The sequence below is a fragment of the Moschus berezovskii genome, chromosome X, assembly GCF_049115385.1.
Source record: "Moschus berezovskii isolate FMDL1 chromosome X, NW_MosBer_1.0, whole genome shotgun sequence".
Taxonomy (NCBI): Eukaryota; Metazoa; Chordata; class Mammalia; order Artiodactyla; family Moschidae; genus Moschus; species Moschus berezovskii.
In genome coordinates this window covers 44,741,389-44,753,787 of record NC_142488.1, presented here as the reverse complement: position 1 = coordinate 44,753,787, position 12,399 = coordinate 44,741,389, and the positions used below count along the sequence as shown (strand labels likewise).

The 12,399-nt window shown below is 37.6% G+C and overlaps 1 protein-coding gene across 3 annotated transcripts in view; it reads right to left on the bottom strand.

The window, feature by feature from the left end:
* The window catches only part of LOC129564277 (zinc finger X-linked protein ZXDB-like), a 108,479-nt gene that overhangs the window by 71,946 nt on the left and 24,134 nt on the right, over positions 1-12,399 (bottom strand). For all 3 annotated transcript variants that reach the window (XR_008687463.2, XR_008687461.2, XR_008687462.2), the window contains exon 2: positions 11,770-11,863. The gene's annotated coding sequence lies outside the window, so the exon portion shown is untranslated. The remainder of the gene's footprint in view (positions 1-11,769; positions 11,864-12,399) is intronic.

Below are 12,399 nucleotides of genomic sequence, written 5' to 3'. Positions count from 1 at the left end.
GGGCAAACAGCAGAAGTATCCAACAAAGGTTTTCCCAACTAGTGCACATATCACATAAAAATCCCCCACAGACTGCAGCACGTTAGACTCCTCTGTCATTTACTGTTTCCCAGAGTTTGCTCAAACTCATGTCCATTGAGTTGGTGAGGCTATCTAACCATCTCATCCTCTGCCTCCTCCTTCTCCTTTTGCCTTCGATCTTTCCCAGCATCTGGGTCTTTTCCAATGAATCCACTTTTTCACATCAGGAGGCAGAGGATGAGAGGAGTCTAGCGTGCTGCAGTCTGTGTGGTTGCAAAGAGTCAGAGACAGCTTAGCATCTGAACAACAACAAAAAAAGAAAAAAAAAAACTAGGAATAAAACTAATATATAATGTTGCAATCCCACTACTTGGCATATGCCCTGAAGAAATCATAACTGAAAAAGACAAATGTACCCCAATGTTCATCACAGCACTGTTTACAATATCTTGGACATTGAAGCAACCTCGATGTTCATCAACAGATGAACGGGTAAGGAAGTTTTGGTACATAAACACAATGGAATATTACTTAGCTCTAAAAAATGCATTTGTGTCAGTTCTAAAGATGAACCTAGAGCCTATTATACATAGTGAAGTAAGTCATAAAGAGAAAGATAAATATCATATATTAACACATATGTATGGAATCTAGAAAGATGGTACTGATTATCCTATTTTCGGGGCAGCAAAGCAGACACAGATGTAAAGAACAGACTTATGGTCACAGTGGGGCAAGGAGAAGGTGGGATGACATGAGAGAGTAGTATTCAAATATATATATTACCATATGTAAAATAGATAGTTGGTGGGAATTTGCTGTATGAAGTAGGGAACCCAAAGTTGTTATTCTGTGATAACCTAGAGGGGTAGGATGAAGAATGAGATAAGCAGGAAGTTTAAGAAGGCGAGGACATATGTATACCTATGGCTGGTTCATGTTGATGTATGACAAAAGCCATCAGAATATTGTAAAGTAATTATCTTCCAATTAAAAATAAAATAAAACTTTAAAAAGAGTAGTGTGTATATATATATATACATATATAAAGAGAAACTTATGACTGATTCATGTTGTTTTATGACAGAAACCACAAAGGATTATAAAGCAATTTTCCTTCAATTAAAAAATAAATTAATTAAAAATAATACAAAAACCCCTGGATTTCCAGTTTTGTTGGAAATCTCACTGATTTAACAAAGCAAATGAAAAAAAATTTAGCTAGAAAAATCAATCTTTTTATGTCATTCAAGTAGCAGACAAGGTCATTGAAGAATTGAAAGTAAATGTTTATGTCTTACAAACCTCTGCAAACTAGAAATGAAACTACAACCTATATCGACCTGAGGCAGGGCCTAATTAGCTCAATCAGGTGAAACCTGAAATCAAAAGGGGAATAAAGGGGAAAGGATTTCAACACTCAAAGTGCTGGAAATGCTCCTTCACCCAAAATCTGATTCATAGCTTCCTTAATGATTTATCAAGGACAAATAAAAATTTTGAAGCTTTTTCCACAATTCAGTTCAGTTCAGTTCATTTCAGTCACTCAGCTGTGTCCGACTCTTTGCGACCCCATGAATCACAGCACGCCAGGCCTCCCTGTCCATCACCAACTCCCGGAGTTCACTCAAACTCATGTCCATCGAGTTGGTGATACCATCCAGGCATCTCATTCTGTCGTCCCCTTCTCCTCCTGCCTGCAATGCCTCCCAGCATCAGGGTCTTTTCCAGTGAGTCAACTCTTCGCATGAGGTGGCCAAAGTATTGGAATTTCAGCTTTAGAATCAGTCTTTCCAGGGAACACCCAGGACTGAACTCCTTTAGAACGGACTGGTTGGATCTCCTTGCAGTCCAAGGGACTCTCAAGAGTTTTCTCCAGCACCACAGTTCAAAAGCATCAATTCTTTGGTGATTAGCTTTCTTCACAGTCCAACTCTCACATCCATACATGACCACGGGAAAAACCATAGCCTTGACTAGACGGACCTTTGCTGGCAAAGTAATGCCTCTGCTTTTTAATATGCTATCTAGGTTAGTCATAACTTTCCTTCCAAGGAGTAAGCGTCTTTTAATTTCATGGCTGCAATCAGCATCTGCAGTGATTTTGGAGCCCCCAAAAATAAAGTCTGACACTGTTTCCACTGTTTCCCCATCTAATTCCCATGAAGGGATGGGACCAGAGGCTATGATCTTAGTTTTCTGAATGTTGAGCTTCAAGCCAACTTTTTCACTCTCCTCTTTCATCAAGAGGCTTTTTAGTTCCTCTTCACTTTCTGCCATAAGGGTGGTGTAATCTGCATATCTGAGGTTATTGATATTTCTCCCAGCAATCTTGATTCCAGCTTGTGCCTCTTCCAGCCCAGCATTCCTCATGATGTACTCTGCATAGAAGTTAAACAAGCTGGGTGACAATATACAGCCTTGACATACTCCTTTTCCTATTTGGAACCAGTCTGTTGTTCCATGTCCAGTTCTAACTGTTGCTTCCTGACCTGCATACAAGTTTCTCAAGAGGCAGGTCAGGTGGTCTGGTATTCCCATCTCTTTCAGAATTTCCCAGTTTGTTGTGATCCACACAGTCAAAGGCTTTGGCATAGTCAATGAAGCAGAAATAGATGTTTTTCTGGAACTCTCTTGCTTTCTCCATGATCCAGCAGATGTTGGCAATTTGATCTCTGGTTCAAATTTCCACAATTAGTAATGCCTTAATCATCTAAGGAAATAAACTGAACTTTTCCAACTGCTACTTATAAACTAGTAAATGTATAATACCTGATTCATAACTAGATGTTAAAATAAAACTGAGATATTTAGTGTTGTCTGTTTATATGTTTTATGTACATTATACATATAACATATCTCTACCTCTGGATATTATCAAAATCAAATTTATAAAAAAGGTCTTTCTATTGATTTTAAGACCTTACAAATCAAATATTTCTAAATATAAAGAAAACTGGCAAGAATTAATTCCAGGTTCACATGATCTAGGAAATATTCAACATTTATATCTGGTACTAAAGCTAACTCATGCTCTTTGCTTTATCAAACAGACTTTTTTTATTGTAAGTAGGTTCACTGAAGGTCAATAAGTTTATGTTATTTGTCTTGTAGATTTTTTCAGCAAGGAAAATCAACTTGGTATGATGATATTTTCATAAGTTATGAAATAAAGTTTAAGTGAGATAGTTTCCAAGTGAACTCTTTAGGAATAATTATGTTTTGGGTACATCTATTTAAAATAGTTTCTCAAGATTTTTGGTAATTGAAACTTTACAGTTTTGCTAAGCTAAATTATGGAATTTGTTAAATATCAGTTCATTTCCAATAAGATAAGATGCTGGATCATCGACTGCTAATTAGGTCTATATTTACTTGTTTTTATCTCTTTATAAAAGGGAAACTAAAGATTTTAGGATTTAATAAACATGTTTTGCCACACATTGAGTGGAAAAAAAGTGCTATGAGAAGATATATATTTTAGAGATTGTGGAATATTTCTATGTTTGCCTATCAGGAAATGCTAATATGACAAGGAGTTCACAATTATTGCTAGTCGGTTTTTATTAGAGGTTAAGGTTTTTAAGAATTCAAATTGTGAAATACATAAGCTACTGGGATAATAAGGAAAACATTCAAGTGTTCAAGAAATGTAGGATGTATATTTTTAGCAAAAGAAGGTATTTGTTGTTCAGTTGCTCAGTTGTATCTGACTCTGCAACCCCATGGACTGCAGCATGCCAGGCTTCCCTGTCCAACACCAAGTCCCGGAGTTTGCTCAAACTCATGTCCATTGAGTTGGTGATGCCATCCAACCATCTCATGATCTGTTGTCCCCTTCTCCTCCTGCCTTCTATCCTTCACAGCATCAGGGTCTTTTCTAACGAATCAGCTCTTTGCATCGAGAGGCCAAAGTATTGGAGTTTCAGCTTCAGCATCAGTCCTTCCAATGAATATTCAGGGTTGATTTCCTTTAGGATTGACTGGTTTGATCTCCTTGCAGTCCAAGGGACTCTCGAGAGTCTTCTCCAACACCACAGTTCAAAAGCATCAATTGTTTGGCTTTCAGCCTTCTTTATGGTCCAATTCTCACATCCATACATGACTACTGGAAAAACCATAGCTTTGACTATACGGAACTTTGTTGCCAAAGTGATGTCTCTGCTTTTTAATATGCTGTCTAGGTATAAAGAATGGAAATGCACTTCATTAAAGGAAAGTGACTTTGTCCTAAAGCTTGTTGTTTTCTGGATGGGAAAGAAAATAAGAGATGAATGAATGCAGATACAGAAAGTTACAGAAGGTTTGTAAAAGGGAATTTTGAGAAAAGTTTTGTGCAACATCAAGCTGGGATTGGATTGAATTTAATTAGGTAAATGAATTTTGTTATTGAGAGTAGGCTGGTACAGGATCAGAGTTTGGTTTTCTCTGTTAGGAGAACAAAGTATTCTTGGAGTGGTAATCTACATTTAATAACAGATTATGAGTTTCTTTTCTTTCTAAATGATCTGCATGTGCCTTAAAAATATTTTATTGTCACTTTGATTGAATGAATAAGTACTGTATTATTTCACAGGGACTCATGATCCTATTTGACCAAATGTTTTAAAATATTTATTTATCTTTGACAAATTTCCCAAATATAAAATTCTCAGTGTTCTAAACCTTTTTATATTTATTGACATAATTTTCTAAATCAAAGTTTAATGAAGTCTTTTGACCTACATCCAACTTCTGAATGTATCAAAGGGCCCCTGAAACTACACAAAGAGAAATATTAAACTAATTATGCTTGGATATGTTAAATTATATGGGAAACATTGTCATATAAATGGTGATAAAAACTTCTTAGGTTATATTCTATGGATATCATTAATACACATACTCCAAAAGTTATATGAAACCCCTAAAATCTAAGTATCTGCCCAGGTGTTGCTAGTGGTAAAGAATCAGCCTGGCAATGCAGGAGATGCAAGAGATGCAGTTTTGATCCCTGGGTTGGGAAGATCCCCTGGATGAGGAAAAAACTACTCACTCTGATATTCTTGCCTGGAAAATTCCATGGACAGAGGAACCTGGTGGGCTACAGTCAATGGGGTCACAAAGAGTTGGACACTACTGAGCCACTGAGTGCACACACACACAAATCTGAAATGTATAATATCTTCAGTTATAAATATATATATATATATATAATATTTTCAGGTATAATATTTTCAGTTATTAGTACCTTAAAATGTTTTATGTTACAGGAATAACCAAATTTCTTGTCAATTTCATTATAATCAGATCTTTAGCCACATTATTTTAAATGTTTTAGTTTATAATCATTATTTTACTCTGATGCTTTTATAAAATGTATATCTTCAAAGAAATTCATAAAAATGAATTTTGACAAATATAAACGCCTGATAACTTTCAGATAATACCACTAAACTGGGTAACAAATTATAAAACTCTAATGGAAAACCTAATAACTTCATTCAGGTCAACAGGAATTAATTACATGGGACTGAAGTGTTAGTCACACAGTCATGTCTGACTCTTTGTGACTACATGGAGCCCACCAGGCTCCTATGTCCACAGAATTTTCCAGGCAAGAATACTTGAGTGGGTTGCCATTCCCTTCTCCAGGGATATTCTGGACCCAAAGATATAACCTGGGTCTCCTGCATTGCAGGCAGACTCTTCTCTCTCTGAGCCAGCATGGGACTGAATTTTTTTTTTCCCTGAAATATGCTGTTGTTCCATCTTTGATTCCCAGAAAAACTTCTCTTTTACACTATAACCTACAACAAGTTGATAAAGTATACTTTGTAAATGAAGATGAAACACTTACCTTTTTCTCTTGACCTGATCCTTCAATAATTTGGTTTCTGCAGCTGGCTCCTTTGTGGACTTAACGGTTTATTGTGACCAGATTACAATTAGTTATATTAATCATTGTTTTAGTTTCCTGTCTCTTCTTTTCAAATTATTTATCCTTTGTGTCTGTCTCTGATGTACTATGGCTTTATTAATGTTACCAGCTGTATTACTTATATCCTGTATATTTTATAGGATTATTATCTCTTGAATTACCCAGTGTGTGATCAAGAGTCCAACAAAATTACTGATGGCTAAACATCTTGCTAAACATCACTGTAAAAGACTCTGATGCTGGGAGGGATTGGGGGCAGGATGACAAGGGGACGACAGAGAATGAGGTGGCTGAATGGCATCACCAACTCGATGGACATGATTTTGAGTGAACTCCGGGAGTTGGTGATGGACAGGGAGGCCTGGCGTGCTGTGATTCATGGGGTCGCAAAGAGTCGGACACGACTGAGTGACTGAACTGAACTGAAACATCTTGAAGTAGTTGATCATGTATCCATTCAGTTCCGTCGCTCAGTCGTGTCCGACTCTTTGAGACCCCGTGGACTGTAGCCTACCAGGCTTCTCCGTCCATGAGATTCTCCAGGCAAGAATACTGGAGTGGGTTACTGTTTCCTTCTCCAGGGGATCTTCCCGACCCAGGGATCAAACCCTGGTCTTCCGCATTGGAGGCAGACGCTATAACCTCTGAGCCACCAGGGAAGCCCATGTATACATACATATATATATATGCATGTATGTATAACACTCTACACAGAATAATTATAATAATACAAATCTAGATACAGGAAGAAGCAACAAGGGAAAATATTTTCTGGATCATAATAGACTAGTAAAACAGGCAACCCAGAGAATTTTAGGTTATCAGTATAGACTAATTCAAAAATTAGCACATTATGTCTATCAAGAGAAGCCTCACCTAATCTAGGATGAGACTTCCTAGCGTTGTGGGGAAAATTGGTCTGGAAATGCCTCAAACCTTGGTTGAATTCATGACCAGGAGGAGGTTCTGTGGGCCAAAAAAGTGTTGCCCTTCTCTAAACAAAGAATGTTTTGCTATTCTTTCACTAAAGAAAGAATGCTGCCTGTCATTCTGGTAAACAATAATTGTTGCCTGTCATTAAGCCATCAGCCACTGCAATCATTCTACAAGGTGTGATCTGAGAGGAATTCATGATGGCCCTAGATAGTAAGAATGCATATGAAAGGAATATTTTCAATGATCCCAGACTCTCACATCTTACCATAGACAGATAGGCACTAAAATCATTAACTTGAGGTGTATCTGTTTTCTGTGATTAGCAGTAATCTTTTGATCTTTGTCTACATGTTTGTTTGTTTTTCAGGAAAATATCCTATATATTCTGACTCCTCCTGGAACTCTTTGGAACAGATTATCAGAAATATCTGAGCAGTTGTATCCTGGGCTATAGTCCTCAGTGAGGTCACTGAATAAAGTATAATTCTGAACTTTTAGGTTGTGCTTTTAAGTTGACATCTGAAAATGTTTCACATCTTATAGTTTATGACTGTTTTGGTTTCTACCTTGCTGTATTTTTATGGACTTTCATCTACAGATGGCATGGAATATTTTAGGCAAACTATGTGCTGTATACTAACATGGAAACATTTCGATCACATAGAAACATATGTGGCCCATGTGCATATTTCAACCATTCTATATAGAACTGCTGATTTTCTCCTAATTTGAGAAGTACATTTAAAATCATAAGCCAAATTCAACTTGATCTCTATATTTGTCCAATAATTTATATTTAAATCCTTTATCAATATGAATTAATAGTAGTGGTAATATATAGAGATGTGGTTTAAAAGTCAATATGTCAATTTACACTGTGATTTTTATTTTACCAAAGGTACATAATATGTACTTCTTTGGTATTCTATTTCCATCAAATACAGAAACTTCAAAAAAAAATCCACTATAAAGCAGATTTCAAATAAGTTGTTCAGTTCAGTTCAGTTCAGTCGCTCAGTCGTGACCGACTCTTTGTGACCCAATGAATCACAGCACGCCAGGCCTCCCTGTCCATCACCAAATCCCGGAGTTCACTCAAACTCATGTCCATCGAGTCAGTGATTCCATCCAGCCATCTCATTCTCTGTCGTCCCCGTCTCCTCCTGCCCCCAATCCCTCCCAGCATCAGAGTCTTTTCCAGTGAGTCAATTCTTCGCATGAGGTGGCCAAATTATTGGAGTTTCAGCTTTAGCATCAGTCCTTCCAATGAACACCCAGGACTGATCTCCTTTAGAATGGACTGATTTGATCTCCTTGCAGTCCAAGTGACTCTCAAGAGTCTTCTCCAGCACCACAGTTCAAAAGCATCAATTCTTCAGTGATCAGCTTTCTTCACAGTCCAACTCTCACATCCATACATGACCATGGGAAAAACCATAGCCTTGACTAGACAGACCTTTGTTGGCAAAGTAATGTCTCTGCTTTTTAATATACTATCTAGGTTGGTCATAACTTTCCTTCCAAGGAGTAAGCGTCTTTTAATTTCATGGCTGCAATCAGCATCCTCAGTGATTTTGGAGCCCCAAAAAATAAAGTCTTACGTCTAAATTTTAAAAATAACCTTAAGATTTATTCTATAATTATCTATGCAACAATTCCTGATTTTAGTTGAGAAATGTAAATTAAAACTAAAATGCTATTCCAGTAAACACCCTCTAGAATGGCTAAATGAAAAAGTCAAACATTAACAGGTCATGGTGAGTCTGAGAAATAACTAGACCTTTCATAACTGCTAGGAGGAGTGTAAATTAGTAAAAGAACCTTTGAAAACTGAGAGTAGTTACCAAAACTAGACATATCAATACTGAAAGAGGACAGGGAGGCCTGGCATGCTACGATTCATGGGGTCGCAAAGAGTTGGACATGACTGAGTGACCGAACTGAACTGAAATGAGACATATCAAGCTGCACTCCTATAACTCATAGGAATGAATATATGTCCTTAATTAATACTTGCCCAAACCTGAAAACAACATTAATGCCCATAAACAGAATATTAGAGTAATTATGATATAGGGATACAATAGAACTCTGTACAAGGAAAAATGAACTATTTCTACATGCAAATGTGTGGCTGAACCTTCAAACTGCTGAGTAATATTTTGCTTATTTTGACTTACTATTCAGAGACAAAAGGAATACATAAAGCTTAAAAATAAGCAAAAACAAATTCCCAAGTAGCCCACTGAGTAAAGAATCTGCCTGCAATGCAGGAGGTACAGGAGACACGAGTTAAATCCCTGGGTCTGGAAGATCCCCTGGAGGAGGAAATGGCAGCCCACTCCAGTATTCTTGCCTGGAAAATCCCATGGACAGAGGAGCCTGGTAGGCTATAGTCCATGGGGTCACAAAGAGTCAGAAACGACTAAGAAGGACTAAGGACTAAGAAGAACTAAGCAATCTATGATTTTAGTATAGTCAAACAAAAACCTGTACACAAATGTCCATAGCAGCATTAGTCATAATAGCCCCAAAGTGGAGAAAATTCAAATATCCATTAATTAATTAATAAATAAACAAAATGTGCTATACCCATACACTGAAATATTATTCAGCTATAAAGTGAATGAAGTACTGATACATCCTATAACATAGATGAACATTGAAAATAGTATTATATTAAGCAAAAGACTCCACACATAATAGGCCACATATTGCATAATTCCATCCATATGTAATATGAAGAATAGCCAAATCCATAGATAGAGAAAGTAAATTAGTAGCTTCTAGTGGATGGGAGGAATGAGGGATTGCTGCTTAATAGGTATGGGGTTTCTTTTTAAATGATGATATATTCTGGAAATAGCCATAATGGTTATACGACACTGTGAATGTACTAAAAGCCACTTTAAATGGTTAAAATAGTGAATTTTATGTTGCGTGAATTTTATCTCAATAATAATAAATAATAATAAAAAACAAACAAAAGCATTAATTTATGGTTTTAGAAGTCAAGATAATATTTTTTGGTTCAGAATAGTAACTGGAAGAGGGCAAGAGGGAACTTTAGATTCTGATAGTATTCTAGTTCTTGATCTGGGTAGTAATTACCTGGATGTATCCACTCTGAAAAAATTCATATAGCTATACATTTATTATGATCTCTTTGTAGTGTATGTAATGTTTCATTTAAAATATTAAAAAATAAATTTTACAAATAAAATGCTTTGTAGAACCAGTTATGATTCAATATATGGTAGATTAAAAATTAAAGCAAGGAATGATTAAAATATAAAATGTAGTTTCAAAACAGATAACCTATAGGTTATCTGAATGTTTATTGAATCAAGAATGCATAAATCTTGCAAAGAAAAATCAATAAAAAATGAATTATCAACTTTACATTTAGGTTTAAAATACTTTTTAAACTTCTGTTGTAGAAAAAGTTGAAAGCACCAAACAGTAAAACACCAAAAATGTAAAATAATTAATAGCATTTGGCCACCTCATGCGACGAGTTGACTCACTGTCAAAGACTCTGATGCTGGGAGGGATTGGGGGCGGGAGGAGAAGGGGACGACAGAGAATGAGATGACTGGATGGCATCACCGACTCGATGGACATGAGTTTGAGTGAACTCCGGGAGTTGGTGATGGACAGAGAGGCCTGGCGTGCTGTGATTCATGGGGTCACAAAGAGTCGGACACGACTGAGCGACTGAACTGACCTGAACTGAATTTGACCACATTTTGGTATTTCAACAGACAAGCCTAAATTTGGCAAACTTTTCTCTTTACTTCTTATCTTCATGAAAATTCTGAAATCTAGACAGTATTAGATAGATGACTTATGCTGCAATAACATCTATTTGAAGGTTTCATATCGCTAACTGTAACTGGAAAATACTGGGCATTGAAAAATCACCATTAAGCTTTTATACAGATATTACAGACCAAAGACACTGAAGAAAAGCCTAAACATTTGACTGTAGAGAAAACTTTTCTTTTTTGTTTAAATTTTCATTTCTGTTTCCGGGAAGAATCCTTAATGATTTTAGTAAATTCAGGTAACATTTTCTTTGAGGAATTTTTTACCCCAAAAGAATCTAAGGTGAAGAACAACAAGAATCATTTTGCAAACAAGATCCTAAGCAGCGAGTCTTTATAACATTCAGTAGATTTGGTACATTGATTTAGTAATAAAAAGAACTATCCAATGCCTACTATAGATATAGAAAACAAACTGGTGGTTGTCAGAGGGGACGTGGGGGGAGGCAGGCGAAAAGGAAGAGGGGATTAAGAGATACAAATTTCCAGCTACAAGGCTGGGGGTGTAATGCACAGCATAGGGAATATGGTCAATAATACCGTAATAAGTTTGTATGGTTACAGATAAAATGACATTGTGGTGATCATTTCACAATGTATAAAACTGTCAAATCCCATTTAATAGAATGCTTCTCTTCCATTTTTGCTTTCTTGAAGTCTTTTGATAAAAAGAAATGTGGCAAGAGCAAGAGAACAAGATGGTGGAGGTGTAGGTGGACGTGGAGTACATCTCTCTCCACGGATACATCAGGAATACACCTTCAGACACAGAAGTGCATGCAGAACACCAGCTGAGATCAGACAGGAGGACCAGACCAGTGGAAAAGAATATATAGAACCACACAAAACTCAGTAGGAGGAAGGAACTAGGGGAAAAAAACAGGAGTATTAGTAGGACTGGACTTGCCCTCGGCAGGTGGGTGAACTGAAGCAGGGATCCCATTCCCACATGGGGGAAATTGGCTGAGTCAGAGGAGAAACATTTAAGGGTGAGAGTGAAACAGCTGATCTGTGGCAGCCTAAATGGAATGAGAATTAGACAGTCCTTGACTGAGTCATACATACCTTGGACAGGGATGCAGGTCCCCTGGAAGGTGCAGCGGCTGGGAGCTGGAGTTTAGGGACTGTGGAGCAATCCCAGGGCAAGGGCTGCTGTTGACTGCAGAGAGACAGATAGAGAGGGTGTGAGGGAGGAGATTGTGGTGGGAAATGCCTGTAGAAGAAAGCCAGGCAGTCATGGAAGCAAGGCAATACAGCTGAGTCACCATAGCCTCTCACCCCACATGCCAGCATCGCATCAGGCAGCTTAACAATAGAGAGGCTGGCCCATCAAATGCCTAAAGCACTGAACTACAGAACAGGACCCCACCCAGGGTGCTACTTTAAGTGCCTGATGCACCAAACAGAGAAGGACCCCAGGCAAGGGAGTCCTCTAAGTGCCTGAACAGGCAAAGCTATGGAGAAAGACTGGCCAAAGAGCCCTTCTGATCACTAGCTATGAGGCTTGAAAAAAGATTCTGATAGGGCCATAACTCCTCCAGCAGAGGCAGTTCGTGTCCCTGCAAACTTGCTGCCATCAGGGTCCCTGCAAGCCAAGCAGCTGTGCTATGTACATGTTCAGCTCTCACTGGGGCAGAGCTGGCACAGGCAAAAAAAGCCTTGAGTCTATGTGTGCAAGGTAGCTTTGGTCGTGTC